The following is an 18255-nucleotide window of genomic DNA, read 5'->3' on the forward strand; positions in this document are numbered from 1 at the left end:
GAAACCTGCAAATCCAGATTTGGAAAAAAAAGGTCTGTCTTTAAAGCCCAGTCGTGTCCCATCACACCATGTTTTTCAGTGTGCCTAGCACTACGCCTGGCACCTAGCAAGCACTCAAAGAATTTCCCTCGAATTAATCCTTCCTTCCTTTTCTCCTTTTTACAAATTCTAATTTCTAGAACTTAATGTAGCACAGGCATTTGATGTACGTTCCCTAAGTGATCGTAAGGAGTTAACGCAGCTTCCTAAATAAATGATGAACTTTGCCTCTTTGGACCCAAATGTATTTATATTACGGCATTGTATATATTTGACAATATTAAAAATTAATGTTGCAATTGTTACATATGAATTAAATAGTTAAATTAGAAAGCACAATCCAGAAATAAAATATATTTCCAATTTATGTTATATAAGCAAAAGTTAGTAATTCTAACTGACTAAATTGAAAATTCATATTGTGTTTGAATTCATAACTTTCCTTACCTTTTATAGATATCTGGTGATCCATATTTGATATATATTTCTGGTCATTACCAATAAGTCTAATCAAGCTAGGTAGAAATTCATAGCTATATTTAATGTATCAAAATGCTCCTTTTCATTATAAATTGATGTCAAAATTACTTTATAGTTAGATTTCGTGATGCATATATATTCCCGCCTCTATCAAACTCATCCTGTGGCTTACCAAACTGCAGGACATTAGAATCATATTGTATTTTAAAGATTGCAAAGGCAGAATGGAAAACAGAGCTGGGGCTTGCAACACAATATCTGCAGAAAGTTCAATTAAAACTTTTTGAATAACTACTGCCTTCAAAGTTAGTCCTGGGTTCATATGTTAGAAGTGGGAGTATATGAAAGTAAAGAGACTTCCTTGTCTATGCTATTTGCATTTCCCAACTGATGTGTTCATAGGAAATGATGCCCCATGGCAAACATCTACTAATAACAGTAGCTTCTAGAATGAATGTAGTGCTTGCCAACTTTATGAAAATCTAATAAAAATAATAGTATACAAGATTATCCGCCTGAGCTTAAATAAAAGGGAATGCATCTAGGAAGGTGCAAAGAGTGTTGGGAAAATATAATTGAACTTTGTGTTGATTTATAGAGCAGAGGAGAAATTTAATAGGGTACTGCTAAAAGGGAAGGGCCTATGGACTTCAAACCAGGAGATTGGGGAACCATAGATCTGCCAGAATTGTGATGTAGTATAGTGGAAGGAGAACTTAAGAGTCAATCAGACTTAACTGTAGACCATCTCTCTGCCACTTACCAATGTTATAACCTCTCTGAGATAAAGAACTAACATATGTATGGTACCTAGCACATTACCTGACATAAAATAGCTGCTCATTAAAGGTCAGTTCTTTCTCTGGGCCTTGGTTCCATCATTTGTCAAATAATAGAGACAGACAAGGATACTACATGATCTTTAAGGATCCATTCCATCTCTAAAACAGAAGCTGAAGGCAGGTAAAACGATAAATCTCATAAAGATTATAGGTAATACTACCGTCTTGAAAATTAGGTCAGGCAGTATAACATAACCAGAAGACTAGAAAGCATTCTCAATATAAATTAAGGCTGGGGGTCCCAGTTGGGTAGATTGTTTGAGTCTAGGAGTTTGAGACCAGCCTGGCCAACATGGTGAAACCCCATCTCTACTAAAAATACAAAAAAAAAAAAAAAAAAAAAAAAAAAAAATAGCCAAGTGTGGTGTGGCATGTGTCTGTAGCTCCAGCCACTCGGGAGACTGAAGTGGGAGAATCACCTGAGCGCAGGAGGTTTACGCTGCAGTGAGACAAGATTGCACCACTGCACTCCAGCCTGGGTGACGGAGAGAGACTCTGTCTCAAAAAATGTATTAATTAGTTAATTAAGTAAAATATTTCTCCAAGACCAAAACAAAAATTTGTTCCTATTAGAAGAATACAAAGTTCATCTTTTTCTTTTTTAAATTGGGACCTAAATTTAAGTTCTATTAACTCTATTTTAGTTTTATATATATATACACTATGCATGTGTATTACATACATGTACATAATACACATATGCATATATACATATTATATGTATATATTATGCATATATACATATACATATTTATGTATTATATAATGCATATATACATATATGTATGTATATATGTATATAATGCATATGTGTGTATATACATATAATATATACATATAATAATATAATATATATATGTATGTAATATGTATTATATATAATACATCATATATGTATATTTATATATGTATAATGCATGTAATGTTGTGTATAACATATTATACATGAATATGTAAATATATGGAATGTGTAATATAATGCATATGTAATACACATAAAAAATATACATATTTATATATAATATGTATTATATATACTATCAGTATCACATACATCTGTACAGAAATCAAGCCTATATAAATATCTTTCTGGACCGTTAGGTTTCTTTGGGCAAGGGGAAACCTCATGGAGAATATATACAACTATTTGATATTTCTGTCAGAGATGAGAGAAGGTGGTAAAATTTGGGGGCATGAATATGTGAAACCTACAGAAATGATAACTTGCACAAGGACCAACCCCAGGCATTACCAGGGAGAGGCAAACTAATAAATATATAGGTTGATGAAACTGAGGAAATGTCCGAGAGAATCCATAGTTTTGATCTTTTGTGTCCTACCACCTCTTTCTCTTTTCCTGTTAGGCTTTTTATCTTTTCAGCACTAGCACCCTCTCCCTGTCTCAATCTCTTTTTCCCAACACTCAACCACTTTGTATAGTTTTAGCTACACAAATTACACTTATCTCAATGTAAAAAATATATTTTCAGAATAGCAGCTTATGTGGTTAAACAAACTTTACTCTCCACACAATGTATATCGACATTGTGATGAATACAGTGACCACTGCTCAGGGAATGTGAGAGTTGAGGTGATTTGACTGAAGCATACCACAGAGTAATATTGCTAAGAAAGGCATAAAAATGTATTATAAGGGAACATGATCTGAAAAGTGTTTTCCTGAGTAAAAGGAGTCACTTTATCCAGAAAGTATATAGTTGACTGAGACTTTTTCTCCTATAGGTTTAACATAAATAATATAAGAGACAAGGTGCATGCCCCTACGTGAACATAGGGTCACAAAGGGTGCCCAGAGGATGAGAAGTTCTGAACTACAGCATGTTTCTTTAATGTGTTAATAGGACAAGTCTCTATCTGTTAGTACATCCAACACTTCCCGTATCTATATGTGGTAGCCAATCTGGGGTTCTAACACATTGTACATGCCAGACTAACCTAAAAAAGCATACGTCGAAAGTCTATTTTCTGAGTTGTCTCTTGGGATTTTGATTTCATATCAGAAGGGACATGGTATTTTTCTCCATGAAACAAAAAAAATGGACCATGAAATTTGAAATTTCATACATAAGCACAATGATATTTGAGGTAGAAATAGAGTTAAGGCATATTTGGAATATTGTTATTGTACCTTTTCAGTTAGACTCATTTTAGATAATAATTGTTTCTGAGACATAAATCAGAGTAAAACATGCTTTTGGCCTCTATCCGATTAAAAGGGAATAAGAGGGGTGCGTTTATGAATAAAAATCTTCCCAATGCCCTGATGGAAGCACTTCAAAAAAATATAAAACACCACACAAATATAAAGGAAACATTTGTTCACTAGAAATATGGTAATGTACTGTTCTTGCTATGTTTTTCATGTTATTGAGTCCTTAGCCTTGTCTTCATATCTAGTCTTCCACTATATTACCCCTTTATAATGACCCTCTACTACCAAGGTATGTGCACTGAAGAAAATAGTCACTGACTTTAAGAATGTTAATAGCTGCTTTTATTTTATCTGGGATGATTGAAAATTCTCTATAGTTGTAACTGAGCGAAAGAAACATTATTTTCCCACTCCTCATGGTGTTCATTCCCTTTATGAAAAGAGGTGAAATAAGTAATGGATTTTTGTAAAACATATACCACGGAAATGTCTTATCCTAAAGCTGGTGTTAAGAATCTCCTGATGTAAGATTGTCTAGGAAAGATATGAAAGAGAAACTAAACAAAACAAAACCCCAATTTCCCAGAATGTTTCCTACATACAATTTAGAAAGACTTTTTATGTCATAGTAAGAACAAAAGTAAAAAGGGCTAACTTAAGAACTCGGTGGTTTATTTTTAGCTGTTCTATTTCTAGGAAGCAGGTAGCATATTTGCTTTCAATATATGTGCCAAGAAGTTCATTCCTTAAAATTATAGTCAGTTTTGAGTAGGGATATGTAGTTTCTGCATTTTCAGAGTAGCTCTGCCATGTTATAATTTGGACATACATATATGTACATTTGATATCCCATGGTTTCTCCATCTGTTCATGTTTTCCCAAAATTGATAACTTTGATTTTCAGCAGAGGGGAGAAGAGACACAATGATTTCTATTTGGGGTGAACGTTTCATCTCAGTACTTCGGCGACAGGATTTATGTCTATACAAACACATCCAAACCATAGTCGTCAATATAGATTTGTGATTATTCACCATAGAAAATGTTCCTCTATTGAAGACAAGAATGTCTTTTTTTCTTGCCATATAGCATACCGGGAATATTTTTCTTTGAAGAAATCACACACTGAGATGCTTCTTGTGCTAAAATGCCTAAAAGCGCTTGCAGTGAGCCGAGATCGCGCCACTGCACTCCAGCCTGGGTGACAGAGCCAGACTCCGTCTCAAAAAAAAAAAAAAAAAAAAAAAAAAAAAAAATGCCGAAAAGCAGCATGTGGTTCTCTCACCCCCTTGTATATGGACTATAACCAGATCAACAAAAGGGTTAAATTTTTCCTTTGATACTTTTTGAGTATAACTCATGGACAAAAGGTTTAACAACAATCAAAATATCCCAAATAGATATTTAAAAATCTTTCTAGAATTAATGAAGAAAAGCAATGTAACAATTTTCTGGGAACAGTTTCCAGAAACTAAAGTTTACAGGTTTTATGACCTAGTCATTTATTTGAAGCATTTTAATTTTATAAGAATTATGTAAGGTGGATGCTAAGATTTGAAAAGATATGGAAGGAAATAATACCATGCCGACTTGTTTGATTTTAAATAAAATCAGGTAGCATTTCTTCATTTTTGTCATATACTCTCTGGTATTAAAATTGTGTTCTTGGCTGGGCACGGTGGCTCACGCTTGTAATCCCAGCAGTTTGGAAGAATAAGGCGGACGGATCACTTGAGGTCAGGAGTTAGAGACCAGCTTGGCCAACATGCTGGAACCCCCGTCTCTACTAAAAATATAAAAATTAGCCAGAAATTGCTTGAACTCGGGAGGCGGATGTTGCAGTAAGCTGAGATCGCGCTACTGCACTCCAGCCTGGGCAACAGAGCGAGACTTCGTCTCAAAAAAAAAAAAAAAAAAAAAAAAAAAAAAAAATTGTGTTCTTGTCCTATCTCTACAGTTGCACTTCAATATTGCCAACTGCAGCTTAGTTACTTTTTTTTTTTTTTTTTTTTTTTTTTTTTTTGTCCTTGCAGCGGTGTCTTCACAAAGAAAAGTCCTCAATGTAATTCTGGTAAATTGTGCAGATTTATGGAGGCATCAAAGTGCATGCCATGATCAGGGAAGAGAGGGTAGCAGAAGAAATGTCAAAAATATGAGGTGCATGGCATGGTAGGAGATAGAATGAACAAGTAGAACTGGTTAAGATTGCAAAGTTCCTTGAAAAATATAAAAATTGAAGCTTTCTTCTATGTGCAATGAGGAAAGACTCAGAAGCTTTTCTGTCAGGCTTCACTGGATCAGACCTGTGTTTTTAGGAGTATTATGGGTACGGGGCAGAAAATTGGTTGAACAAATGAAAATGGAAAGTAAGGCAACCTGTTAGTAGTGGAACAGGTAACTGGTGATTAAGACTGGAAAAAGGAAATGGCAACGGGACAAATGTCAGGGGTATTTTGGAGGTATTATCAACCTAAGTTAGCTGTTGGCTTGGATGTGACTGAGGAGAGGAAAGTGTGGCTGACTTTAGGATGCTTCCTGAAGTTAAGTACATGCATGCCCATACCCAGTACATACTTGGCAGGTGGTTTACTAGTGATATTCTCTCTCTCTCTCTCTGACACACACACACACACACACACACACACACCCCTAATTATTATAGTAAACACTGAAGTTTTATATTTTGTCAATTTTATGTGTTTTTCTTTTTTTTTTTAACCTGATATTATATACTCAGAAATTTTCTTCACTAGAAAAAGAAAGTTGTTTTTGTTTGTTTGTTTGTTTGTTTTTTTAATTAAACATACTTGCAGTTCAACTCCTTGGGCAGGGTGCTTTTTACAGTAATAGCAACTAGGGGAGAACCTTGGTCATCCTACATTTCTAGCCCCCTATACCCCATCCCTCACCATAACCATTGACCTTCTCCACATTGCCTTACCCACAGTAGGAGTTTGAGAAATATTTAATTTATCTTGTTCGAACTCATGGTAAACTCCATTATCGATGATGCTTTATCAAATACAGTGGTTCATAAATGATACCACATTACCAATATTCAAAAAATGTTAGTACAATAAAATGCACAAAACTAAAACTTTAGTAAATATGACTACTGCATTGCTTTGGGTTAATCAAAAAAGATCAATTACACCACAATGGTGGTGAATAGAAATGACAATATAAAAGGTCTGGTTTATCCAGCACAGATAATGAGCTATACCATGAAGAACATAGGATGTTATTGTGCTAAAAATATTTTAGGATCCTTGATGATGTTAATGAAACTAGTAGCCCCTGCTGACAACAAGCGCTTCAAAAAATATCAGAAGATGTGTTATTGCAACGCAGAAACAACTTTATTTATAAGTATTTCACTTAATACAGATTACACACATTGTATTCACTGAAATTACATCAAATACAACCAGGTGTTAGTATCTACATGTATTCCAGTTGAAAGACGCTCTATAATTAGTCATTCTAACATATTCATACAAAAACCTGTTCATTCTTTTTTTAAAATTACAGCTCCAAAGTAGAAAGCAAAAACAATATTTTAAAAGTGACTGTTATGAATCCTTTTGTATTTTAAATCTTCATAATTTTAATGTTACACTGCTTTTCTTCAATGCTGTTCTTAGCACTAACTCGACTCAAAATCAGAAATGATAATAAACTGTATACATTGCCCAATCTGAAAATTGGATGTATCCTCATAATCATATTCCTATAATTTATGCCAGTCCACAGTCCTCACTGAGCTGTTTACAAAAATGTTTGTTTGTATATACATAAGTAGGCATGTATGCATGTATATAATTATGGTAAATCCACACCACAGCCATTTGATGAAGAAATAAATTAAATCCATAAAGTTAAAGACATATGAAACAGCAAATCCGACATTGGACAGAAGACTAACAGAGAACTACTTATTTCTTTCTATTTTCATAGTTATTAAAATTAAGTAATGTAACTGCAAAACAAAGAGGATTGTTTTAATGGACTTTTATTTGGATATATTTTAGTTACAACAACTGGGCAGAAGTTGGCTATTATGGAATGCCAATTTATCTTTATTTGTGTGTGTGTGTGCAAGAGAAGCAGAATCTGTACTAGTACTTAGATAACAAAAATCAATTTAATTTTTTATATGTACTTTAACATTACTGGATCTGTGATCATTTGGGAAACAGACAAATAATTTGATTAAAAGAAAAAAACATGAAGACATATACAGAATGTACTGAATATGACAAGGATTTTATAAGTGAAAGATTATATATGGGATGATATAAGGGATACTGGATGATTATAGTTTAGAAACGAGGCATAATGGTGTAAAAGGGGACAATAACATTGTAAATGTAGATGCAAAATCTTTTAACAAGCTTTCTTTAGTTTCAAGTTTATATTACTTTTTTTCTGCTAGAAATTTGACAAACATAAATATGCACACATATATGCAAACATATCTGTGCTTACACATACACTAACCCATTTTAAAACCAATACATTAGAACTGCTTAAACATCAAATTAATAAGACATTTCCTCTAGACACACAATTAGGTATATTAACTTCTAGACACTTATCTTTCAGTTCAGGCACCTAAAAAGATTTAATTGTACCTTCCCTCTCATTTCTATAATTTGTGTGCCTTTTGAAATAAATAAGTGTATGTCTTTATACACAACTAAAATGTATCAATGTAAAATTGAATTGCAGCACTGTGCGGAATTCTGTTGTTAACTGTTACCAATTATTCTAGATTCAGATAATGACAACTTTATATAGCATGTAAAACTCTTTTTCTATCGAAAATGAAACTATTTACAATATCATTCTGTATTACTAAATTCTGTGTCTTTATGTAGTCAAATAATTTTGTCAGGTCAGCAAAATATCCCTATATGTAGTAAAAAATTCGATTTTGCCTCCAGATGTTTTGGTATCATGTAAACACAACCATGATATCAATCTGGAAGATAACTCAGCAGTTTCTCTTGGATAATTAAATTGGTGTAAAAAAAGTAATTATTTGTCCGGGTGCGCTGGCTCATGCCTGTAATCCCGGCACTTTGGGGGGCTGAGGCGGGTGGATCACCTGAGGTCAGGAGTTTAAGACCAGCCTGGCCAACATGGCGAAACCATGTCTCTACTAAAAATACAAAAATTAGCCGAATGTGGTGGCGCGTGCCTATAATCCCTCAGGAGGCTACTCAGGAGGCTAAGTCAGGAGAATCTCTTGAACCTAGGAGGCGGAGGTTGCAGTGAGCTGAGATCAGGCTACTGCACTCCAGCCTGAGAGACAGAGCAAGACTATGTCTTAAAAAACAAAACAAAACAAAAAAGGAATTATTTAATCTGAGCATCATAAATGATGTGTATAATTTTCTGCAAAAAATACACTCAATTCATAGTTTTGAATAACAAGAGATGAAATAAATAAAAATAATAATAAAATATAATCTCTCATTTAAGAGGTCATAAACTAGTTTTGAGAGTGCATGAAATTCCATTTTTGTGTATTTGTTCCATCCTTGAATATGAGACTATTTCTGTGTTTAGGTGTCAAAAGAGCCAGTAAATTTTTAAAAATGATTTTAGTTACTTCAAGTTTGTGTCACTCAACAACTATTCAAGCTGCATGCTTGAATTACTGAAAATATTTTTGGATAACATAACAGTTGTTTATGATCAATTCTCTTTAGTTATAATATATCATTCAAATGGTGCTTTGCATTGATTGTGTAATTGAGGTTAGAACTGATGTATAATAAGTAAATAGATTTTAAAGTTTATTTTACAGATTTCTGTAAATAACATTTTTCTTTTGAGTTCCATATTTGGTTTACTTTTCACTACTACTGAATAGTCAAAGCGGTATTACTTACACTTTTCTCTAATTGACTAATGAAAGTATTATTGTATCTAATGTTCTTCTAAGTTTTAAGATAAAAAGAATGAAAATGTTTTTATTTATTTTTAAATTTTTTTTTTGAGATGGAATCTCACTCTGTCACCCAGGCTGGAGTGCAGTGGCCTGATGGAGGTTCACTGCAACCTCCCCCACAAACCCCCGCCACTCAATCGATTCTCCCACTTCAGCCTCACAAGTAGCTGAGACCACAGATATGCACCACCAAACCCGGCTAAGTTTTTGCATTTTTGATAGAGACAGGTTTTCACCATGTTGCCCAGGCTGGTCTGAAACTCCTGAGCTCAAGCGATCCACCCGTCTCAGCCTCCCAAAGCGCTGGGATTACAGGCATGAGTCATGGCGCCCGGCCACTGAAAATTTTTTAAAAAGTCAACTGTATTCAAAAGATAGTAATATTTTATGAAGTAAATCAATATATAATTGATACATATAAAGTTCTAGGATAAGGGATAAAGTACAAATATTTCTAGAAAATCTATTAGAATAGTTCATTTTCATTATTATGTCAATTTGACTATCTGAAATCTAATGAAATGTGATTTGTGAGTTTTTTCACTTGACAAAAAAAGTTTTATTATTAACTGGATATACTTGTGTATGTATGGATAATTAAATATAATTAACCATTTCAAAAGGAACAATTAAAACAATTTCGGTTGTGAATATCTAGAATATGAGAAAATTTAAAGAGTTGGTTCTGAAAATTCTGGGAAATAATTACGGAACTAGGTTGTTCTAAGGGAAATTTTGGAAAACATTTAGATGTTTTTTTTTTAAAGTATGAAAGCTTTTTCATCAAGACTTGATATTTTTACTGAGGGGAGTTTAGTCTTATGGTGGAGATATGTAATATGCCTCTGTACTACACTATCAACTAATCAAGCTATGTTATTACATAAATTTGTTCAATCATACATCTATAAAAATAAACAATATGTTTAATAAATGAATCAGTCTTCAATACATGTAAAAAGTCCTGGATGTATAGTTTATAATTATAAAACAATAAGCACAATTCTATAATTTTAAAATGCACCACTTCAAAAAGTTATATAGCCTTCAAATAGAATTACTGCTATAAAGAACTCACTGCTATAGCTTGAAATAAAAACAAATAATTTTAAAATTCTTCATCTAAAACCCTTATACAATTTCTAGATTTTTCTACAACAAATGTGTATCACATGTACAACAAAAATAGAAACCTATGGCTACTCTAGAATTTTAAAAGTCTACTCCTAATTCTAAATACATTAAACCAAAGATGTCACGTATGAACACCCATGATGTATGAAAAAATGCACTGTAGTTCTTTCTAAAAATACTAATTATATGCAAGAAATATAGCTTTGTATTATGACAAAACCTTTGAATATTCTAGAAAGCTAAGTCATATTTAAAATAAACACAAGTTAAGCTTCATAAAAGCCAAGAAAACAAGTCTATTACACAAAAGCACCTACAAGAAGCATTTATGGAATGTGGCTTAGATTTATATAAGATTACTCAAGGTCTGCTTGTCCCGTAGTGCTTGTTACATTCAGGCTGCACATCACATCTAGCTAGACACACAATTACAACATGGAATTGAACAGTGAGGAGTGCAGGTGACAAAACAGCAAAATGATGCAGTTAGTATTTCATGGTGAAATGACAAGGTTAGTAAATATTGATTGAATATAAACTCAATTTCTAAAAATTATTCTAAAGTATATACTTTTTTTGTTTGTTTTTTTTGTTTGTTTTTTGTTTTTTTTTGTTTTGTTTGTTTGTTTTGGGTTTTTTTTGTTTTTTTGTTTTTTGTTTTTTGTTTTTTTTTTTGAGACAGAGTCTCGCTCTGTCGCCCAGGCTGGAGTGCAGTGGCAGATCTCGACTCACTGCAAGCTCCACCTCCCGGGTTCACGCCATTCTCCTGCCTCAGCCTCCCGAGTAGCTGGGACTACAGGCGCCCGCCACCACGCCCGGCTAATTTTTTGTATTTTAAGTAGAGACGGGTTTTTATCGTGTTAGCCAGGATGGTCTTGATCTCCTGACCTCGTGATCTGCCCGCCTTGGCCTCCCAAAGTGCTGGAATTACAGGCGTGAGCCACTGCGCCCGGCCAAGTATATACACATTTTCATTCATAATGTGGACAGGGTGATCAACAGAGAAAACAGACTCATACATACAAGATTAATTAATGAATGAGATTAAAATTGTTTTATATTTTTTACATTTAAATTATTGAAAATAAAAAAGTCAGAAATATAATAGCTTAAATATCATATCATTAAAAATAAACTTGCATAATTAAAATGAGAATATATTTCAGTATTTTTTGTTCAATTAATGCACTATAGATTTTGATCAAATAAAATAATATTTATTTGATTGCTTGCAGGGGAGAAAGTATACAGTACACTGTAGCTCATCAATGAAGCTACTTATAATTTAATGGACAAAGTTCACTAAAAGTTCCTTTTATTTATCTATGACGACTAGTCTTAAGATTTTCTATCTTTCTGTCTTTTTGTATTCATGACTAGAATAAGAACCAGAGAGACTATCAAGAATATTTCATTCAGAATATTCCACTAGTCCATTAATGACAACACAAAAGGTTGGACAATATCTGAGACTCTGTAAGGCAAACGTAATAATAATGACAACTAAAGTAAAGGTGCGACCAGGTCAACAGATAAGAAGGAATCAAGTAAGGAAATAAATATTTTTGTCCTCTGGCCTTTGTAAAAAACTAGTTTCAATGCCTTCCATGTTGTTCTCAGAGATAATATTCTCTTAAACAAAAGCAAAGGATAGATCAAGAATAGTTACTAGTCAAAAGTAGAATTCATTTTCATCCACGGCCCAAATTTAAATACTGTTAAATCTCAGTACTATCCTTGGCTTATATGGGTAAATATTTTAGCCCAAAGCAGAAGTCAGTTTAGAAGTTCCTTTCTCAGAGACGCTGCATTCGAAGAGATGGAGTCACAGCTTTAAAAATAAAGTTTCTATTTTCATCTTCTTCAAATACAGCACCCATAAAACCATTGAGGAATGCTTTTAAAGAGATTCTGGATAATTATTTCAAGGAATTTTCATCTTCATATATACAAAGGAATGATTAGGACCTTTACTCATTACAGTTATGAAGGAAAGGTTCACTGAAATGGAAGAAAAACAAGGTATTCACCCTTAGTTCAGAATGTGCAGAAAAGGAAAGGGAAGGCCAGTCTAGTCATGACACAAGCAATAAAAATGCAAATGCATTTATATAATAATTACATACACAAATGATCTGAAGCCATGACAGCTTATTATGGGACATTTCAACTTCTGATTCACTTTTCTGGGCTTCATCATTTTATTCAAAATTAAATTGAGACTGTAGATTTTGGAAACCTCCACTCGGTATATCTTGCTAACTGCAGGGCATTGATTTTAGGAATATATTAAGTTGGCTCAATTATTACCTTCCTTGGAATGATTTGAACTAAACTGAAATATTTATCAAGAATAAAAGGGGAGGAACTGCAAACTTGTTCTATGTGAATAACTTGTACAAATGTGTATTTTAATTTCAAGCAATTTTTCTACAACAGTTGTTTATAAGTATGTAATATAATATTGTAACTCACATGATATCTCTCATAAGCAGTAAAAGTAGTTACACTCACAGTCATTATAATCAACCAAGTAATGTTTAAACAAGCAGATAGCATGTACATTCAAGGAACCTGACATATTGGAAATACAAGGGATTCTGTATGGAGTTAATGGGAACACTAAATTTTAACAGAAACTTGTTTAAAATATTACCTATATGTTAAATATCCAAGAAATACACTAATTTGAAATGCTGAATAGAGCATAAACCTTCTCCAAATACATTTACATCAAAGAACACTTCAAATAATACACTAACTTTAATGTACATACAAAATAGACCAAATCCTATTCACACTTTTAAAGGTAAAATGATACATAATTAACATTTGAATGAAAATTCAGGAAGCATATGTTATGTAGTCATTATAAGTGTCCTTTGTACTCCCTTTTTATCCCAATAAATCATGATTTTTAAAAATTCTGTTAGTACTGTAAGTCATAAATAGTTTAAGAATATAGCATAAAATTGGAACATGTCATTCTTTCCTCAATAAAATGTAATGTACACAAAATACGAGGCATTTACTCATTTGTGTAGGAAATGACTTCGTTGACTTACTGGGAAAAGTGAATTCATTTTAAAGGAAAAATTACCTAAAGCAATGATGTATATTTAGTAATTTAATGCTAGAGAAATAAAACAGACTTATTTAAATAAGTTACTCTAGCAACCTAACATTTTTCTTAGGTAGTTTCAAAGCTGAGATAAAATCTTTTTGAAATCTCCTATCTCAATCCTTGTTTCTACCCTCATATGACTGGAATTATGTTTTGTAATATAAGAAATATCAACATACTTTTTTCCAAAATATCAGGGAGTATAAAGAACTTTACATTCTCCTTTTGACAGATAAAAATAGAAAGGACTTCCTTGAAAATATTTATAGAAGAAGAAAACATTATTACAACAAAAATAACTTTTTTGTTCTTCTTTTTTTTTTTTTTTTTTTTTTTTTTTTGGAGACGGAGTCTCGTTCTTTCGCCCAGGCTGGAGTGCAATGGCGCGATCTCGGCTCACTGCAACTTCCGCCTCCCGGGTTCAAGCGATTCTCCTGCCTCAGCCTCCCGAGTAGCTGGGATTACAGGCGCCCATCACCACGCCCAGCTAATTTTTGTATTTTTTTAGTAGCGACAGGGTTTTGCCATGTTGGCCAGTCTGGTCTTGAACTCCTGACCTCAGGTGATCCGCCTGCCTCGGCCTCCCAAAGTGCTGGGATTACAGGTGTGAGCCACTACACCCAGCCAAAAATAACTTTTTAATAATTAAAAAGAGTGGAACAGCATGATTACAATCAACATAAAAACCTAGTAAAATTATTTTCTATCATTCAACTTTTTGTTTGTTTGTTTGTTTTGAGACAGAGTCTTGCTCTGTCACCCAGGCTGGAGTGCAGTGGTGCGATCTCGGCTCACTGCAACCTCTGCCTCCCAGGTTCAAGTAATTCTCCTGCCTCAGCCTCCAGAGTAGCTGGGACTACAGGTGCCTGCTACCACGCCTGGCTAATTTTTTGCATTTTTAGTAGAGACGGGGTTTCACCATGTTAGCCAGGATGGTCTCGATCTCCTGACCTCGTGATCCATCCGCCTCGGCCTCCCAAAGTGCTGGGATTACAGGCGTGAGCCACCGCGCCCGGCCCATTCAACTTTTAAGCAGAGTGGTGGGTAATAAAAATTATTTTCTCAGCAATATTATGTTAGTGAATATTTTCAAAACACTGAACCAGAGTGTTTTGGTTTTGTCTTTTGTTTGTTTGGGGTCTTAAAAAAGTCTCTTGCCCTGGATACCTTTCAGAGAGTAGCTTGGATAGTTCAGCTCACTTCCAAACTCCCGGACATAATGTTTTAATTATTCAACAATCAGACAGGGCAAGTAATTGCATGTTTCATCACTGATATATTAACCATAAGTGTATACTCTAAGACAGCCTTATATTACATCACAGCTGTTGATTCAGAGCAAACAGAGAAACAGCATGAGAGTACTCTGTTATTGCACTGCACTGTTTCTTCCATAAATTTGAAATTTCCATTGCCAGATTACAGCTAAAGAAAGCACAAGGTTCACTAGGACATCGTTTTTAACATGATTTTTTGTTTTGCTTGCTTTTATAATGGGAAATCTAGATTACAAAATTAATGATCTTAGCCTAATTTTGAAATCACAATCATTGAAATTTTTTGGAAGGGGAATGGAATTTTGTTGTTCCTAGAAAGTTATATCTCACTGCAGATTTCAATAGGTGATGTCCTGGAATCAGTCTAGGACAAGAAAAATAACACGTTATCAAAATCAGATGGTTGTGTTCTAGGAGTTTCATTTGCCAAGCATGCTTCATGGTTAAAATTCACATTACCAAAATATAAATGCAGAGTCAAAGTTACTGAATTTTACAATAGCGAATACCAATCCTATTCCAAGCTAACTCAGACTGCAATTATCATTTCAAATCCATGTATCATATCTACAGGATGGTTTCATGCATGAATTAGAACTGTCTAAAGTTTTCACCATTCATTTCACCTCATTTCTGAAACTGAAAGATTATTCCAACTCAAATCACAGAAATTTGTAAGGTTTTTTGTTTGTTTTTTTGTTTTTTTGGAAAATGATGTACCCCAAATACTTGTCTTAGCCAGTGACTGGAAGACCTTCAAAAAATTCTACTTTCATTTTTATTCTCCTATTTTTAAAAAATGTATAGTCTTCACAATATTTATTGGGTGAACTGTATTAAGCAAGACTTGATTTTGGCAGTTTATCTCTTTTATATGACATTGATCAAAACTGATTTTAAAATAATTATTTATACTTATGGTATCTCTAGTGTCATAACAACCAATTGCTATCTGCTTGCTTTGAAAGGTGTTAATAGAAGATAATGTGTAGCCTCATCCTCTCAAATTTCATGTTTTTAAAATTTCTACTACAATATATGCAAAAATGCCTCCCATAATACATGTAGAAACTTATGCCAAAGAAGAGCATTATATTCCCCAGGTATAGATGGCTTTATGCAATATATGTACTCCTATCTAATAAATGTTCCATATATTTTCAGAATATCCAAGTCAGAAAAACAACCTATAGAATCATCAAGGAGAATGAGAAATTATGAGAACTAGAAAGTATTTGATTCCCTTTTTGAAACATAAAATTTCAGATGAATTCCCTTGTCTCTTATAGTCTACTAGAACATTTTATTTTCCACTTTCCTGTTTCTATTCAGATGAGTAATGAACTAAACGTAAATATTCCCCAAACCCTCATTTTGAAAATGCATTTCTCACTGTTTAAAATAAATTGGAATATTTCTGCCTTCTGCTAACAGTAATATTTTATTCTACTCTAAGTATTTCCTTAAGGAACAATGAATTTGTATTGTATTGGCTATCACTTCTCCCATTTTGTATGATATTTCTTTAAAAAGAAGACACTTACTGTATTTGAATTTTTAAATACATAATTTCTTTTTCAGTGCTCACTTATTTTGTTAGCATTCTGCAACATCAGTGAACACCCTAACATTAAACACAAATTGAAGAGCATATAGAAAAGGTAAAGAACATTGCAAATGCAGCACAAAATGTAAAGATTCAAATTATTTTTAGTATCATATTAGTCTGCCTAAGTTCACCAATTCATGTCTTGAAGATATTTAGTAACAAATATGAAACAACTGTGAACCAATGACAAAATATATAATTTATTTTTGAAGCTGTGAAATAAATAAGTCATCTGCTAATTCAATGATTCCCAGATAGTCCTTTCAGTTAATAAAAACCTAGTAACAACCAATAACTGATTCTCATTAGCATTTACTTTTTTGTATTTAGCCTAATTCTTATGTTTCAGAAAATGTCTCTTAGTTATATAATATAGAATGCATCCTGGAAAATGGTTTATTATTTTTATTGACTTTTTAGGATTACAAAATATTTTTAAAAAACAAAAAGGAGAGGATATTTGAAAAATACTTCAATTTCTTGTTCTTCATCCATGCCCTCCTTACTATGTGCTCAGAAACTCACATAAAATTAGTCTATCTCATAAAATATCTCTGTGCCTTCAAAAAGCACTGAAACCAGAACTTGCTCTATTAATTAACTTCAATCTATTAAAAATGATGATCTACATATGTAATTCACAAACCCACTCTTTGTATACTTCTTAAGGAAAGTCACAAATTAAACCCAGGAAAAAATCTTATTATACTGAAACCACGTAGTGTTATTCATAAAAGATACTTTTATGTTGAGAAACGTATGCAATAAGCAGAATAGCAATAAGAACTAGAAAATGAGAGTGCCCTTTTTAATGGTTAAATATAAACAAAAACACACCCTGTGGAGATGTTCGACATCTATTACATTTGTTGCCCATCCCAGATCCACTAACTATGTAAAATATGGGATTCATCTGAACTGTAGAAATAACGACTGCAGCGTAAATTCATTTAAAGTCTAACAGAAGCTCTCTATACAAACACTAAGGTTCTAGTCTACCTTTTGAAACAGCATTTAATTTGTGTACCTATTGTAACAAAAACGCACCCACATCTGAATTAGTACCTTACGTTCACTAATGACCTCCATTCTTAAGTCCATTTCCAAAGTTATGGTAAATTATTTACATTGCTATCTTGAATGTAGTAGACTTCTTTAATATCCCAAACATCTGGTGAAAGAAAATCAGTTTTGATTTTCACATTGCTACCATTTTGTTAAGCCTGAATAGGTGTTCAAAAGACTTTATTCCTTGAAACTAAGATGAATACTTTTTTAAGAGTTAACACAGACAAAATAATAAACTCAATATGTAGCATGACTTCAAGAGAAAAAAAAGTGGGTAAATTCCATTGCTTGTCTTTTTAAAAGGAATAATTATATTTAAATCATTTAATATTTATGAGTTTCTGGATAAATTTGTATTCATTTCTCCATGGAACGCTGATAAAAGGCACTGGATAAACTCTTGCTTTCATAAATGTATTGGGTTTTAAGTTATTGTGCACAGATTTCTTGGGTCTTAACATGCTCACATTTTTATTTGTGCCCATGAGAGAAACCAAACATTTTATTTTCCAAAAGTGATTATCTTTGAAGAATGTCTTCTGAAGGGCTC

The 18255-nt window shown here is 33.1% G+C and overlaps 1 protein-coding gene across 3 annotated transcripts in view; it reads right to left on the bottom strand.

The window, feature by feature from the left end:
* The window catches only part of PCDH11X (protocadherin 11 X-linked), a 790323-nt gene that overhangs the window by 681918 nt on the left and 90150 nt on the right, over positions 1 to 18255 (bottom strand). The gene's annotated exons all lie outside the window — the stretch shown is intronic.

Source organism: Chlorocebus sabaeus, chromosome X, assembly GCF_047675955.1.
Source record: "Chlorocebus sabaeus isolate Y175 chromosome X, mChlSab1.0.hap1, whole genome shotgun sequence".
Taxonomy (NCBI): Eukaryota; Metazoa; Chordata; class Mammalia; order Primates; family Cercopithecidae; genus Chlorocebus; species Chlorocebus sabaeus.